Raw genomic sequence first — 18,467 nt, forward strand, 5'->3', positions numbered from 1 at the left:
GCAGGAAAGGTAGACTTTATTTAAAGCTATCACAGTAGTGGAGAGAGACAAGAACTGAATTCAATTCTAAGAAATGAAGGGCAAGAGAACTTTTAAATGCTGGGGTGAGAGGAAGACCAGAGGCCATCTGTGTTTGCTAATTGGTTTTACTCAAAGCAAAAGTGAATTTTCTCTTACCTTTGTGTCAGGAGATAGTTTTATTATTTGGAGCAAGGCGCAGGCAGAAGGTAGGCTCTCACCTCTCACAGAAACTGGGAGATAGGGGAGCTGTCTCCTTTGATAGTTACATTTCTAAAGAATGGCTCCCAGGTCCCTGAGAAAGACCTTCCTCTGTTGTAAAGCTAGCAAGAGGCTTTTAAAGCCTCAAAGGGCAGAGAGAGAACTTATAATTTCAACTTTTCTAAAGTAAACACTCCAAGATAAGGGAAATTAGGACCTAGAGTCAGAACAATGTCTGTCTAAAATTTAGTCAAGGCATTTTCATCAATGTACACCTCATATTAATTCTTAAGGAAGAGTTGTGAATTGCTAGGTGAGTGCAAGAATGCTTTTAAAATATTTGATTCATAGTGGAAAATCGCTGTCAGACTTTTTTTTTTTATTTGTATTGTCACTAGTAGGGTATAAGGGAATCCATTTTCCTATATGTGTGCCAACATGGATTTGGTAAAAGAGACTATTCTCAGTTTTTATTTTTATTTTGACCAATATGTTTTCTTAAAATTCACTTTATTGAAGTATAGTTGATTTACAATGTTGTGTTAGTTTCTGGTGTACAGCAAACTTATTCAGCTATACATATACATATAATAGTTTGCATCTGTTAATTCCAAACTCCCAGTCCATTCCTCTCCCACCCCTCCTCTCCCTTGGCAACCACAAGTCTGGTCTCTATGTCTGTGGATCTGTTTCTGTTTCGTAGATAAGTTCACTCGGGTCATGTTTTAAATTCCACATATAGGTGATGTCATATGGTATTTGTATTTTAACCAATTTGTAAGTGAAAAATGGAATATCATACTTTTAATTATCACTGAGATTGAACTTTAAAAATATATGTATCGTCCATTTGCAATTCCTCTGTTGGCAATTGCTGTTTCAGGAAGTTTTTTTTTTTTTTTCTTTTATAGTGTTTATGTTGCTTTAAAAAGAAAACTGCAGTGTTAACCCTGATTAACAGTTCATAAATGGGAGAAAAATCAGTAAAATGAACCAAGAGTTAACTATAAATCTAGGTATTTGTTTTTTCCCTGTAAATTTCAAACCTCAGTTTTGACTGAATTCCTTAGTTTTTTATAAGAACAGCTGCAGTAAGAGAATATGTCTAGCTTAAGGGTATTTTCTTCATTTTGGCTTCAGGCAGAAGGAATTGCTATGTCTTAGCTCTAGCAAAATATTAGACACTGACATTTCTGTTTCATAGAAGACAATCACTGCTTGTTGGAGGGAGAAAAGGAGAGGATAAATATTTTACAAGAAACATTAAATGGCAATCAATCTTTCCTCTCTCTGGCTGCCCACCCTCTTCCCCAGAAACAACCACCCATCCTCTCACCTCAGCAAACCCGGATGTGTATCTTGAATGTTTCAGCTTGTTATAGTAAATATTCTTGGTTGTAACACATCCACTGTCACCTCTTGTTTACATACTTTGGCCTTTTTAAGAGTCCCCATCTTTAAATGTCATTAAATTCTGAAAGCTTCAATTTTTCTCAGAAGGAGCCATAAATCATTGGAGAAAAGTAGCACATTGAAATGTAGTTCTGCTTTTGATATCTTCCAGATCTCTTTCTTTTCTTTGTCTATTAATTTTATCCTTCTGTCACCTTTCAAATAACTAATGAATTGATTGCCTTTCGGACATAGACACTGTGTATTCTTTAGGCTTGAAATAGTGAAATGAAACCCTACAAGCTCATTCTAGAGGAAACAGTCATACAAGCATATAATTTCAATGCTGTGTGTTTAGCTGTAGACTTCAACAAAGGTAGAAAGTGTGAAATGAGGGAAGGAGAGGGAGGGTAACATAAGTTCACTAAATGTCTTCTAACTGCCAAGCACTGAGAGAGGTCCATTTACTTAAATAAGGGACATGATTGACTGAATGATCTGTGAGGAACACTGTTTATACTTAGTTTCCTCAGAGTTTACCATGGATCTGACACATAGTAGACATTAAATAAATTTGGGAAATAAGGGACATTTAAACTGGTCTTAAAGGTTATGTGGAATAAGTGAGCAAGCATCAAAAAAAATTTAATATAGTATATACATTTTCATAAATATTATGAATATCAAAAATATCAGTTATTTATGTCTCTAATAAATATGAATTATAAAAAATTGATTTTAAATCATTGCCTAAGAATTAAAGCTGACATTTTATTGACCTGTTAATAACATGACCTTATTGCTGATTGAGAATATTAGTTAAAACTAGTAAAATATTATGCAATGTATATTAACTACAAAAATGTACTTACTGTAAATATAATTGGCATCCAGTTTCAGGAGGGCTTATCATTTGAATGGGGAGGGCTTGCCTTTATAAAAATGACAAATTTTATCTCAAATGATAATCAATAAAATGACATTATATTTTTGTAGAATCTCAGTGAAGCTGCATAATAATCAATTATACTTTCTCTAATGAGCTGTTGGTTAGATGAGGGAGGATACTATCTCAAACTCTTTATGGTTCAATTCCAAGAAAGTAATTAAAATAAAGGTATAATTATATATAAAATCTACATATATAGGGATTATGTATATTCTATAATGCATATATTAAGAATATATATTAGCTGTATATATGGAATATATATGTGGAAAATATACATATGGAGTATGTATATATGTTAAATGTATATGTGAACATATTTATGTTAAATGCATGTATATATACGCACATAATTTACAATTCTATCTACCCTAGAACCCCAAGTTACAAAGTTACAAATAGATACTATTCTATTCTCCACATAGTATTGATTTGAAATTTGAGTCTCACTGATTTTTCTTACTAACATGGGATTGTTAACTGAAAAAACTCAGTTTAAAAACCTGGCCTTGAACCCCAGGGAAATAGCTCCTCATTCAGTCCTCCCCTTCCACATCACATTTTTATGCTTTGAATATTTGTAATGCTAATAAATTCTTTTTTAAAATTACTTCTATGTTACATTTTTGCTTAATATGATAATGGGAAAAGTGGAAAGAGGATAAAGAACTACTTCTAGATTTGAAATGCAAACAAGATAATTCATTGTAAATACCAACAAACTCACCAATAAGGGAAATTTTTAAAGAAATAAGGAGAAGGAGAGAAAACACAGAAAGAACCATCCCTAATTGTGTCTCTATTAATTAACACTTATATGGCTATCGTTACAGAATTGTATGTCACCTAAATGTCAGTTGCCTGGGGGTTCCCAAATCCTCTGGCCTTTATTCTTCTTTTAATATGTAAGTGAAATTTAGCTAAGTTTCCATTCCAATTATTACAGAAAAGTCAGCAACTCCCCCACACTATCTGTAAGAATACTTGGGATCTGCATTTCTCCCAGTCACCTCTTGGCCTGATTTCACATTTCCCCTGAATTCTCAGTCTTCTGACATCTTTGTACATTCCGGGTTAGGCATCTTTTTTTTTTTTTGGTTTTTCAAATCAATTATGATCACAGAACTCTTGAATTTAGCACAATTTTTTAGAAACAATTTCGGTTGTACAGTGTAGAAAACAGTAACATTGATCCTTGGAATATTATTAACAGTCTCATAGTTATTCCCACTCTTGTAACTTCTCACAGGCTGTCATTTGTCATCAGACATCGATGTCCCCATCTCCTCACTGTTTGTGATCTTGCTGAGATTCATGATCCCCACTCTTGGCAAATTGAAACTTTCCTCACTATTTTCCTTCTTCTTCTTTGTTTCTCCACATTTTATTATGTATGAAATTTAGTTCTTTATTTTTTCTGTTGCAGAAAACTCTGACTATCCGAAAAACAACCTGTAATACTATTTTTCTGAGTAGTTATCTGCACTGGAGAAAAATTACGTGTCTCTCTCCGAAGGCACATTATATGTTTTCTTTCTTCCTGCATATGAAATTGCAGGATATAGTTTCCTTCTCCACTCTCTATAAGAAAAAATAATAAAGTCCTCTATTGTCTTCTTTTTAATTTATTTTAGTTCCTTTTCAGGAAATAGATACTTAGAAAATGCCATTGGCATTTAAGAAGGATTTAAAGATAATAAATTGACAATTTAACATTATCATAAGTGATGCTGAAGGAAATAAAAGTGAATTGTGATTAGTTAACCAGGTATGGAGCTAAAGAATGAAAAATAAGAAATGTAGAAGATAGTTTTTTAAGTGACAGGATTTGGTGGTGAATTTTGTATGTGAACTAGATTATGTTATTCAGGAATGCTTGCTTTTGTTATCCTGAATTTCATATGAGAAAATCAGTAGTATCCAGAGCTAAAGTAACTTTTAAACTCTTGGATGGGCAGGGAATTTGCTAATTTTTCTTAAAACCTTGACTGAAAAATTAGTAGTTCTGAAGAATATGCTGCCAATTCATTCTTCTAAAAGCTTCTCTTATAGTTTTGAAATTCTGTTGTCAAAAACCAGCTCCTGTGGAAAGCAAGGAGAACCACTGAAACGGGAAAAATAGAGGCCATTAAGTTGGAGCTTGTTGTAACAGTGAAGTCAGCCACCATCACCTGTATTTGGCAGAGACTCAAAGGCAGATGGGAGTGGGAAAGCTCAGAGTAACAAAAAACCTGGGAAGGTGTTCGTTTTTCTCTGATTGGAGGTTGTTGACATCGGAAGCTGGAGGTGGGCTGTCTAGAATGTGGGACATCTTTTGTGATTGGTTGGAGAGAATATTTGACCCTTTCTGGTTAGTCCTGAGTTTGAAGTGGAGCCAAAAATCAGGGAAATCTGGCAGTCATTGACCCAAGTCCTGCCCTTTCCGAGCTGCTTGCTGAAGAGGTTGTGGGTTGGAGTTCTTTTGTCACATATGGTCTGTCACTCCCCAGACATTACTAACCAGAACCTGCTAATAAGACAAGGCTGAGTTTATTGCTTGTCTAGGTCATGGAGAATGCTATCTCACAAAGCTTTGACAGTGCTTTGGCATGGGGGAGTTAAAGGCAGAATCTGTTGAGAATTCTGTTAAAAAATACACCAAAGTGTGGTTTTGGTTCTCAATGTGCAGGATGAGTGTGGGAGTAGATAACCCTTGTTCTCTCTTTTCAATTGGACCATCTTCTCTTTGCCTCCCTTAGATGCCATTGTCCTGTGTTGAAGGTTCCATAATAGATGAAATAGTTATGTTAATTTCATGTCCTGTTTACACAAAGCAGTTTTCTTCAGAATTGTACCCTACATTCCACCGTAGAGTGGTATTCTCTGCAAATGCTGTCTGTTCCACCCAGAGGTCTCCCGTATGGGTCTAAGAATCCTTGTGTCATTTAGCGCTTGATCTTGTTTGGTCCTGCTGATGATAGAAGGGAGACCTTCTCTGAACAAAATCAGTTAATGAAGTTTGTGTGTCTGAAACATGGTAACATAAACTATACTTTCTTCTGCTGGTACCAGGAGACTCAGAGCTGATTGGGAGAAGCTACTGAGGTGGGGAAGCAGTGTTAGCTCTTGGTGAGTAGTTGCAATGTAGGTATTGTCCTCAGGAGGGGGAAGTGTGTGACTCCAGAATGTCTATGAAGTAGATTTTTTTTGTGCAGTTGTGTTTTCATGACAAGCATGCCCCCCCTTTTCTTCTTTTTTTTTTCTTACTGTATGTGTCTTTCAAGTAACTTAAAGGTATATTATTCTCAAAACAATAATGTAGCATCTACTACTGGCTGAATGGAGGTTTCCTACAGAGGTAATAATTATTCAAGGCATGGAAATTTTCCTAATACTAAACTCAGATCAGAGAGTTCAAAGCCAAAAGATTCCCAATCAACCAGAGTATTATCTTAGTGAACAATGCTTTTAATCCCACACATATGTCCCAGGATACATCTTTCCTGGGGCTGCTACATTCATTTTATCCTGTTCACTGTATTCATCTTCCCCTTCCCTTGAAAAGGCCCCAGGCTCCTTATGTTAATTATTCCATCCAGTTTCCAGAGCTCTGCATGCAAAAATGTGGCATACTGAGTCAAGAAAATGTCCTGTTTTACCCTTTCCTTAAGGAAGGAGACATTCAGCTCTTGCATTTATTTGACCGAGAGGTATACCACTTAAAAAAAATGTAGGAAAAATTAAATCTGCTCCAAGCTTACTTGGTTCTTCATAAATCTAAAGTAATTTGTAGTTTCTCTTGCTTAAAAAAATCAATCAGAGGAGGATAATGAGGGTCTGGGAGGGACACCCACACACTACTGCATAACTAAACGGATACGTAATGTTGATCAGCTGTTTGTTATTCTTTAATCTGTTGCTGGAGGAGACTTAGAAATGTTGGCATTGTTGCTTTTATGGAGTAGATATACATGTATTTAGAAGGCTAAATAGGCAACAGTTGAATTGGTCATGGAAGAAATTGGATGACTGTGGATTGATGTGTTGTAAGATTAGAATTAACAGAGTACAGGTATTTCTTACTTTGTGTGGGAGTGTGAGACCATATAAATGACTGCAAGCTGAAACTATGCAAAGTAATTTTGATAATCCATATGGGAAGTTATGACTGCTCTGTGACCTTTCCATTTTTGTCAGCACATCAAAAGCTCTCTTACTTGAAAGTGTAAATAAAAAATTGTAAAACTAATATTTATTTAGTATACTGTAATTTAAATTATTGTGTTATAGTAAAAATTATAGCATTAAAATTAGAAACAATGATAATTAAAATGTTTTATTTTAAATAAATTATTAATTATAGTTTGAATAGTACTTATCTGCATCTTCTCTTCATATAGCTTATGATACTGAGTGAACATCTTTCCTTTGCCCTGGCAAATTGTCATATTCCTTTCTAAGAGTAGATCAGCATCCAATATTTTATCCATTGCACTTGCCATACCATAAAATATATCTGAAAGTTTCTTTAATGAAAGCTGGAGTATCCTGTAAGGAGCCTGAACTATCTTGTGTTACTGAACCAAACCTGGGTCCCCTGGCCCACACAAAGTAAAGCTAATCTATTGATACTAGGTTGTGGTGAAGGAAAGTGCAGTGTTTACCGTAGGTGCCAAAGAAGGAATGTGGGCAGCTGATGCTCAAAAACCGCAAACTCCCAGGCGGGTTTCAGGGAAGCATTTTTAAAGGCAAATTGAGAGAGGGGAATTGCAGGGTATGTGATCAGCTGGTGAGCAATTCTCTGCTTGGTTAATGGTGAAGTAACAGGGTGGTATCACAGGGGTTAACATTATCTATCCTCAGGTCCAGTAGGCTTGGGGCCATGTGCTCATGGTCATCACGTAGTTAACTTTTTCTATTTGGTGGGGGTTTTAGCATCTGTAAAACAATTCAGGAAGTGTGCTTTAGATACTGTTATCTAGATTCTTCAAGGAGGGACTAAAGATTCTGTGACAGTCATATGGCTGATTTAAAGTTTAAATTGTTATTAGTTCTCCTGGCCCAACTGCAATTTTTGTCACTACATGTTGACATCCTTTCTATCATTACTTTTTGAACCAGGCTTTTGTGACTCAGGGGAGGCCTGGGAGACTCCAGCTGGAGGCAGGCAGAGGACATGATGGGTGGAGGGGAGAGTCTGTCCTAGGAAGGCCCTAGAGGGTCCTGCTTGGTTACATAAGGTCAGTGGAAAGCCATTTAAGAGTTATATGTAGCAGAGAAATGCGGTAGGCAGCTTCACATTGTTATAAAGATATCTGTGCAGAATTTTAGAAAATGAAATGATGTTGGGGAGTAGGTTTAGAGGGGATTTGAATATGAATCAAATGATGGAGATAGGAGAGAAGGAAGAAGAATTAATTAATGCAACACGTAAGGCTTAAACAGTGGAGTATGTGGATATGCTGTGCATTGAGGCAGGAAACTCAGCAGGTTTGTATAGCAAAATGATTATAGGGTCTGGAGGGCCCCCAGGGAATTAATATGCATTAACTGAGTTTTACATGAATGGAGTGGTTTTGGGAATTCCGGAAGTAGAATATTTTTTGTCCAGATTCTCCTGGGGAGTGTCAGGGATGATGGAGAGCCATGGTATCAGTTTCTTGACTCCACTCTAGTGACCAGTTCGGAGGCTTAGGGAAAAAAAGGAGGGCTGTAAATAAAGGTAAAATGTGTTTTTGCATGAGGAACTGGATAACACAAGTATCAATGCTTCAGGACACAGGTGGCAATGTGTGGCCAGAGTTTGGGTTAGCAGCATTCTCACCATCCCTGTACAAAATAAAATCTGGCTCTGGCATAATGAGAAGTGAAGTCAGCCTGTTTGGCTGCTTAAGGGTGAACAGTTTTTGGAAAACAAGGGACAGCACCAGAGGGAAGAGACACTGTTCTATAAAGAGCACTGGTGAGAGACACACTGCTGAAGGGAGTCCTCCAAATTCCTTTGAGGCAATGAGCACTCACAAGGATGCTGGAGCAGAGTAATGGGAAATGACTGGTCAGGAATTTATATTGGACACCTGAGGCACTCCCAGAAATAATTTGGGAGACTTTGAGATGGAGCATCTTAAGTCCTACAGCTATGTAGGTGGGAATCTATAACCAGAGAAATTGAATATTACTACTAATATCATTTCATTTTTACCAATATTCTGTTGAGGTTAGAGAACATTCAGGGTACATTTTCTCTTATAATAATAAATTAAATTACTCTCTATATGTGCCTGTCTCTTCCACTAAACTGCAATCTGACTGATGGTCAATAGAGTGACATATTGGTGTTTCTGTCTTTGTAATAACACAGCACCTGGAACATATTAAGAACATAATGAATAAATGTTAGCTCAATGAATGTATAAATGAATGAATTATAGAAATGGTATGTAGTTATTCAAATTACCTTATTTAAGTTGGGTAAAATGTGTTGTCTATTATTTACTGTGTTTAAAAATAGACTGAGATAAAATTTAGTAATGAAGAGCCGCATTATAAACAGTACAGAAACCACTTTTAGATAACATTTAATAGCTTTGCAAGTGTGTTTTAATGAACTTTAAGGTATAGCTTCACCTATAATTGCTAAAAACTCTGTTGTTGTAGGTTGAAGATCACACATGCTTATCAAAGGTCCTATTGACTTATACTTGTTCTGTTTATTGATTACTTAATTAGTTTTCCAAGATAGCTAATCAGGGCAAGATGTAGGTATTTAGGAGTCTTTCATTAAACCATGCTAAGAAATTTAAAACAGAAATGTGTGACCTGAAACTAAAGCTTAGTAATTGCAAAACTCCTGAGGACCACGGGTATAATGTAACACTCAATCATAAGTAAAATAGTTACATATTTCTATTTTCTTCTTCAGAATAATATTTTCTTTTTGGTCCACTGGATGAAAAAAGATATCACATGTACACTTCTGTGGTTATATGGATATTACAATTTCCATCTGACTCAAAGGTTAGCAGAAGTAAATGCACATTTCTATGGCCTATATATGAAACACATTTCTGTTATGACACTCTCTTTTTATTAGAAATATATGATAAAATATAAAATTCATCATATCTTTTTCATGTTTTAAAGTTGTATTTTTAAATCTGTATCAATTTTGTATTTCTGGTCACCTATTAACTAATATAATGTGATATTAGTGAAATCTTTTACCTAGCAATTCTTTAACTTCAGTTACTTCTTTTGAAAATGAGTTCTCTTTTTCTAATCAGTTCAAAACCACTAGCACTTTAAAATCATTCTTCAATGTTCTATGTGAAATGAATTCCTACAAATATTTACACTATCTTTTAAAAAGGAGTGACTTCTGATTTTCTACTTTTCTCACAATCACACAAGTTTTTAAAGAAAAGTTATAGGATTATTTTGCTTCTTCAACATAACTGTACATTTTGTTAGATGTTTTGGTGCCTTATTTTTCATAATATTAAAGTTTATCACAATGAATCACAATAGATGGGATCGTGCAACAGTGAAAGCAGAATGTTAATGGTGTGTGATTAGCTTGAGGTCTGAACTATGTACCTTGAGATAAGAACACTGATTCTAGAGAATTCTAGATGCTGATTTGACTTGTGGTAAACTCATTAAACAGTTTCTGTTCTTGAAATTTTTGTGTACTAGTGATGAAGGCTTTTATTGTCGAGTTACATTTTTTTAATTAAAACTATTTTTCATATGACTTTTGGGGAACAAATGATACAGAGCTGATTTGTGAAAAGTGCTTGAACCTAACAGAGTGAGAAATTGAGGTGATAAAACTAGAAGATAGCTTTAGTTTTTCTGTTTTAAGCTTAAAACCTAAGACATATATGAACTATTGAGTAAAAAACCCCACTCATTTATTCATTCTTTCATCCAAGCATATAACTAACATTTATTAAGCATATAATATTTGCTTATATGAAAACTGAATCAAGAGAGTTTTTTGTTTCAGGGTAAATTGTTTTCATTTAAAAATTCTTCATATGGAGTAATAAAAGACTTGGGTATAATTCTAGCTGTCACTGATCCTTCCTTTAATAATGCATCTAGTCATTCAGCTGATGTTTATTCAGCAACATATGCTCATTCACATAAAATAAAAAAACAATATGTTCAGGAAGTGGGGGAGATTAAAAGCACATAGTTATTTAGAAAATATGAATAAGCTTTAATTTAGTGGAATATATGGGACAATTAGAAAAAAAATCTGTATAGTTTTAATTGTGTGAAATGTGAGGAAAGGGAACAGAAATTGCATGAAAAAGAAGTAAATGAAAAGAATGTATATGTTTTTCAACTTCCTTGAATTGTATTTGTTTATTTTATGTTATTTATAGATAATTTAGGAGTATAAGTTGAATTCATAATGTGTCATTTGTCATATTAGTTTATTAAAAAGCTTATATTCCACCTTCTAGTCCCATTCTTACTCTTCCTCCATTTATGGTAAGGAAACCACACTGGTTGGTAATTGAGTGTAATAGGGATCATTCATCTCAGGAGGTGACATAGCCTCCGTTACTGAATAGTTCAACACCAGTAGGAAGATTTGGATTGGAAAACCGAAGGTAAAGTAGAATATTAACGTGAAATGAAGGAAGGCATTCTACAATCTGTAGGGGAAGAAAACAAGAGAAGAACATGTAGCTCCAGTGTCTTAAGGCAAAGAGATTTTCGGAAACTAGTAACCTTTATCAATGGCAAAAATTATTCCAACAGCATTCAAAATAAAACTTAGATGTCTATGACTATGCCCAAGTAAGATTTCTTAAGCAAATATTTTGGCTGTGATGAGTTTTTAGGACATTTTATAAATGATAAATAAAAAGAAAAATATTGTTTCCAAAGCTAGCCTTTGGGTGGGTCTGCGAGGTAAGTTGATGCTGGAACCCTGTCTACCAGGCTAAGTGTTTTCAGACTATCATCTAACAAGCTTTGGTCAAGCTTCAGTGTTGCAGTGGGTTCAGTGGTGCTCCTCCTTGATCTCTCATCAGGGCCAATACACCTATCCTCAGTTGCCTCAAGTACCAGTGGTACCTCTCTTCAACTTTAGGAAACTGCCTGGGCCAGGGTTAAACCTCCTCTCAGGGGACATCCCAAGGCCACTGACCAGGAGGTGCAGGGCTGGGCCCCCTTCCCTCAGTTCAGCTGAAGGAACTACCACAGCTTGAAAGTGAAGAGCATTGGAAGTGGACAGAGGATTTGAGGATTAATGGTCTTGGACCAAGATGAAGCACAAAGCCTTCCCGTAACTCTAGGAGACTTGTTCTACAAAAGCAGAATTCTTATCCTCATGGAAGTAAGTCGAATTACCAGAGCTCTGTATTCTGGTACTTCAGATCAGGATCAAGAAAACTGGGGAGAGACACCAGAAGTTACCCTGAGGGAAATTTTCCCAGTCTTAGCATGTACATCATAGACCATGGAAAGAGTTAGACAATTTGAAAGCCTTCGAGGTCCTTCTATCTTGAGTGGATGGGGGAAGAGTGACAAGTTCTGTTACAGTATCTATGTGAGTATAGCCAACTTACCTAACTCCTGAAGCAGCCACCAGTGCTCCTGAGGCCACCAGTGAATGGGGGACTCATGTTGGCACCTGCCATGATGATTTGCATTCATTACAGAGGGAGGAACAGTAACCTTTCTGTTAATTAGGAAGAACATAGAAACCACTTTTCTGGAATTTCTCTGTGCATATGTATGCAGAGTAGACTTGCCTTTCTTCCTTCCCTTTAGATTCAGCTGATTATGTGTATACTTCACCCTGGCCTATAATGTGATAAATCAGTCTCTAAATCCACCTGGACAGGTGTTTTTGCCTTAAAACCTAGGAAAATACAAACAATGGGTCTTTGATCAGAAAAGTAAAAAGAAAGTAGAAAGTATATCATCTTTCCTTCTAAATTCCAGTTTATATGTTTTCACAGACAAATTTTTAAAAATGCATACCATATATATTTTTAAAGTAAATTTTTTCATTGATTAAAGTAACACTAATTAAAAATGACATTCAGAACAAACATTTCCTCTTTCTCCTTCTGAAAATTACTCAAGGCCAGAAGGAGAATAGAAAACAAACTTCTAATTATATTTGTGGAGACAGTAAATTAGAAGGGCTACCAAACCCGTGGAGAGAGAGAAGAGAATAAAGAAGAAAGGGGAGTGGAGACGCCCACAGTGCACATCTCAGAAAGCTAGTCAAGTTCACTTTTCAAAGGTGCAGGGAACATTCTGAGACACAAGACCAGGTTCTCTATTTGAAATAGTTAGAATGGGGTGCATTGGCTTGAGTCAGGAACTTCCCAGAATATAGTTGGTTTCCCACAAACAGAGGGTGGTGATAAATGAAGAATATTCACCTAAGCTGTACTTTTAGGAAGACATCTGTCTCCATAGCAGCGTAAATAAGGAAGTCCTTGACTTGTGAAAAGAAATATTAGTTGCATATTTCCACTAGCTGTTAATAAATAAAGGCTTATTGAACCTCAACCCAAAACTCTATTTAAGAAAAAGAAAATCCCACTCATCTTAAGAAATAGCTATAATCCCTCCTAAACACAAATCATATGTAAATAGATCATCAAGGAAAAATTCAGAGACTTAAAGGATGAGTAATCAAAAAGGAACGAACAAAATGTCTGTACAAAGATTCTGCAAAAAAAAAAAAGGAAAAAGGAAATGAACATAAAAGGCAGAAAACAAAAAATACTTACAAAAAATATGTGGCCACATAGCAGAGAAAAATTTTAACCATCTCTCCCCAAATTAAAAAATCTTATGCATCTATGACCAAGTACCAAACATAGAGAAATAAGAGCTCATGGAATACATGGAAAGACAAGAAACTTATTATTATGTGTTAAGTCTTTGAAAAATCTAAAATAGTCTTCCCTCTGTCCCAGGTTTTATCATGCCTTTGATTTGGTGCATCCTGGTGCTTTCAAGGTCTCTTTCTAACGTGGTCAACAGAAGGTTTCAGACAATGGTCAAATGGTCCTTAAATGGTTTGTTAACTGCAGGTGTCCAATCATGCCACCTAGAATGAGGAAGAAAGCAGTGTGCTTTTCAGATAGTTTGTACATGCCAGTGAAGTTGTAACAACCCCTACCCAAAAGCAACTGTAAGAGGCTGAAGAGTGTATTACTTCATGGATTTTAATAATCCATCTCAATTTCAGAGATGTTAAAATGTGAAAAAATGTGCATATTAAAATTGATGGAATATATTAAACTGAACTGTCAGAAACAAGACAAATATTTGTGGTATAAATAAATAAATATGGGTTAAGTATAACTATTAAAGCAAAAATAATGTTATATTTGATCACAAATCAAAGCTCAATTTTGTCCTTTAAACAACAGATACTTCTATAATAAGGTGATTCTTAATGATTGATAATATAAGCATGATAATAAAAACATGGGCAATGATTAAAAAATGCCAATAAACAGCTATCAAAGACTGTGACTGTTAATTTGCAGAATGTTGAATTAAGGCCAACTGCTAATTTATACACAATTATAATGTTAAAGTATACATAATACAATGAAAGTATAGCAATTACAATTATTTTGTGTACAAACAATATAGCTTAAACCTCTAAAAGCAATCCAGAAAAGCAAAAACATCCAGAAAAACAAAAACATCCAGAAAAGCAAAAACCATATGAGATAGAATTAAATAGAACAGAGTCACATTATCAGCAAACATTAATTTACCTGTCTCAGTCAGTGATAAATTAAACAAAAATAAGGAAGATTTAAATAATATAATTAGATACATTAAATTAATCTTTCTACACTACTATAACCTAAAAAGATCAAATATACATTCATAGCATCAGTGGAAAATTAATAGGAATTGATAACATCTTAGATTGTAAAGACAGTTTCAATCAATTAGTCAAAGTAGAAGAAGTGCAGAAAGCATTCTGTAATAAAACACATCCCATACAGAGTGAAGTAAGTCAGAAAGAGAAAAACAAATGTCATATATTAATGCATATATGTGGAATCTGAAAAAATTGGTATAGACAATCTTATTTACAAAGGAGAAATAGAGACACAGACATAGAGAACAAACGTATGGATACCAAGGGGGAGGGGGGATGGGATGAATTGGGAGATTGGGATTGACGTATATACACTATTGACACTATGTATAAAATAGATAACTAATGAGAAACTACTGTATAGCACAGGGAAACTCTACTCAGTGCCCTATGGTGACCTAAATGGGAAGGAAATCCAAAAAAGAGGGGACATATGTATATGTATAGCTGATTCACTTTGCTGTACAGTAGAAACTAACAAAACATTGTAAAGCAACTATACTCCAATAAAAATTAAAAAAAAGAAAACAAGAAATTAATAACAACATTAAAAAGTTAAAGAGTCTGACCACTGTGGTATTAAAAATAAGAAAAAATAGTTGATAAAAACCTTCTATTTGAAAAAGTAATCCTAAAATAAAACCTTGTACAAATTCTAGAAAATTTATAAAATAGAAATGGTTAATATCTAAGTAGTTGGAACAGAGGCAGGAAGCTCAGAGATATATTCACACACCTAAACATTTATATTAGGAAAAAATAAATTAAATATCTTAAGCATCTAAGTTATGAAAACAGTGGACTTAAGAAAAGTAGGAAACGTTAATAGAGGTAAAATGGGAAAATAATGGATTGAAAAAACAAAAAGAACAATAAAACTTCTTAAAAAGAGAAATCTCAGAGCTACTTTTTGAAAGAGAAAAAATTGGCTAACCTAATTAAGAAAAATGGAAGAATGCACTATGACCAAAAACAAATAAATAACAAGAGGCAAATAATCTTACACAAAGATGAAAATATTAATACATACAAATATTATTACATAGTATATATATTTATTTAAATATGTATACAATAATGTTTTCCAGATATACAGTCATTATCTTTGCAAATAATGATCAGTTAACTGAAAAATACATCAAAAAAATAAACAGAAAAGCTATTATAAACAATAGAAGAATTTAGCAAGGAAAATAAATCACTTTTTTCTATTCACAAACAACATAGTTTAAACATGGAATGATTTTTTTCAAACTCCTTTTTACTCTACTAGGAAAGCAAAAATACTACAAATAACCTTGTAGAAATGTGCAAGACTTACATGAAGATTATTCTATGTGCTTGGAAGATTGACTCTACAAAAGAGGACTGATTATCTAAAAATTTCTGAAATTCCCCAAATCCCAGTAAAATACCATGGGGATTTTGTTTTAGTAACTGATGGCATTATATCTAAGTAATAAAACCAGAATAAATAGTTAAAAGAAAAATATCAGAAAGTGAAGAGTAATGATACGAAACTAGCCTTACTAGACACTGAGATTTATTATAAAGCTGCAATCATTTGACAGATGTGATTCTGTATATAAACTTAGAAAGACTGCTAGAACAATAAAGCAGAAACAAAATAAAAACAGAAATAGAAAACATACATACAGGAATTTAATGTAAAATAAAAGTGACATTCAAATTGGGTGGATTATACAATAAATGATGTTGGACAATCTTGTATGTACCTCGAAAAAAGTAAATTTGGGACCATGTGTACTACCTTAAACCCACAACATTCCAAATTGAGCACAAAATACATGTATAATTAAAAGAAAAAAAACAGGAAAATATTGGAAGAAAAATAATTACAAATACATATACATGTGTATATAACATATGTGTGTATACATACATGTGTACAAAACTTTTGTAAATATGATACAAAACTCAAATCCAATTAAAAAATAATACGTAAGCACTTTAAACAAATTTTGCCGGTGCATTACCATAAGCAATATACAATGACAAAAGTGACAGACTGTGATATATATTTTCCAAGATACATATAAAGAGCTAATATTAGTTCGTAAGAAAAAGTTGAAAAATTCAATAGAAAAATAGGCTAAAGATATGAGTTAACGTTCACAAAAATAAATAGCTCTTAAGCATATTGAATTCCTTCAAAATCACTCTCTGGTGTGTGGCTTTAGAGAAGCAGTTGCTCTCATGCATAGCTGGAAAGCAAATTGGCAGTTGCTATTGAAATTACCATGCATATCTAAGAATTTCCCTGTAGGTACATTCCCATGTGTATAAGAGGATATAGACTAAAATTTATTCACTTAATGTTATTAATGATAACAAAACACTGGAAACAAAATTAATGTCCTTCAGATAAATTACATTTTATCCACACAATCCAGCTAAGAATTTTTCTATACCTATATTTCCATATGTATAAGAAAATGGTGATTAAGTGATTTATAGTCTACACTACAGAATAATAGCCACCTTTGAAAAGTATTGAGGAAGCCTTTATGAACTGATGTGTGAGCATCTCCCAGTCATATTAAATGATATGCCAACAGTGTGCTTACTAATTTTATATCATCTTTATAAAGCTATTTGAATAAAAGAGAGGCAAAGAATATTTATATGCATTTGTTGGATATGCAAAAATATATACCTAAATTCATATAGAAGACACTGATACAATTTGCAACTTGTGGGAGGAGGACTTGCAGGTCTGAGGGAGAATTGCACGTTAGGAGACTTTCAATGACTGCCTTTTTTGCACTTCCTGAATTTTGAACCATATAATTTTGCCTCACCTTAGGCAAAATAATGAAGATTATTAATTTCAGAGGAATCTACACATTGATCAAAGTTGGTTGAATTAGCTGCCCAATTTCTTGTTAATCTATGCCTAGTTAAATAGACTTTGCATACAATGAGGATTCTTGTAGCCTTTTTATGGAATATAACCTGAGTCTAAGGTAGTCACTAGCTGCATAGTTTATAACAAATTCTGAATATTTAATCTGAATGAGAAATTTCCAAATTCTGCTATTCCACTGCCTGGCCAATTTTTTTTTATTTTCTGAATCAGGTACACAAGTATTAAAATTGTATATAATATTTCCTTGAATTTTTAAACTTAATGAAAATTATAGGTTGCTTTGATAATAGTTCATTAAAAATTGGAGTAAGATTTAGCTTTTAGCGTAACTGATCATGTTTAGTAAAATTACTTGACTAGAAAGCAAAGAATCTAATACTTTGTAAAAATTATTATTTTCAATTTAGGGAATTGCACGTGCATATGATTACTGGTGTATGTAAAATCTGTGTCTTCCACTTGGCTAACTTTTAAGACCCAGTTAATCAGACATTTAGAAAGTTCTTTAAATTCATGTTTCTATCACAATTTTATCAAAGTCAATCTTTACTTTGATTTCCTAGGAATTACTAGAACTTCTCTTGTTAATCAATTTACTCTTCAGCATCTCTGTCCTAAGTCTGTCTAAATGCCTGATTTGCAATTTACAGAAATTCTGGCTAAGAAAGTATGGAAAATTACTGGTGGAGTTCCATTCTATGACCATATTTCAGGTACTCTAAATCATTCATTATTCTTTTCTCATAAAGTAATTGTGTAATATCATGCTCAAAATTGAGAAAGATGAGAAAGATAAATTAACTTCCATAAGTTTTTTCAAGTTATTATTAATACTTGTGTTAACATGTTTTATTAGTTGATATAGAAAATTAGGTATAAAATTAGGAAAGGTGGATTTTATCCATTACATGTGCATTTTGGTAAGTATGGTTTGAGTAAAAGCTAAATCTTAAGTTATTTACTATTTTGTCTAATATCCTTTCTTCCATTTACTTAAACATTGTTAAATTTAATTGTAGTTGTTTCCCTGGTGGATCTCTTTATTTTTTTATTTCAGCATAAAATATGTTACATTGTTCAAATGTTTATTCTCATTCTGTACCCATAAATTCAATGATTTAAACTCAGCATCTCTCAAGAATTTGAAATTT

General features: G+C 33.7%; 1 protein-coding gene across 5 annotated transcripts in view; it reads left to right on the forward strand.

The window, feature by feature from the left end:
• Nucleotides 1–18,467, forward strand: part of RALYL (RALY RNA binding protein like) — an 822,798-nt gene that overhangs the window by 96,105 nt on the left and 708,226 nt on the right. The window contains exon 1 of one of the 5 annotated variants that reach the window (XM_060287609.1): nt 17,992–18,029. The exons of the other annotated variants lie outside the window; for them this stretch is intronic. The gene's annotated coding sequence lies outside the window, so the exon portion shown is untranslated. Of the gene's footprint in view, nt 1–17,991; nt 18,030–18,467 lie in introns of those variants that run through there. 5 annotated transcript variants of the gene reach the window in all.

This window comes from Globicephala melas, chromosome 17 (genome assembly GCF_963455315.2).
Source record: "Globicephala melas chromosome 17, mGloMel1.2, whole genome shotgun sequence".
Taxonomy (NCBI): Eukaryota; Metazoa; Chordata; class Mammalia; order Artiodactyla; family Delphinidae; genus Globicephala; species Globicephala melas.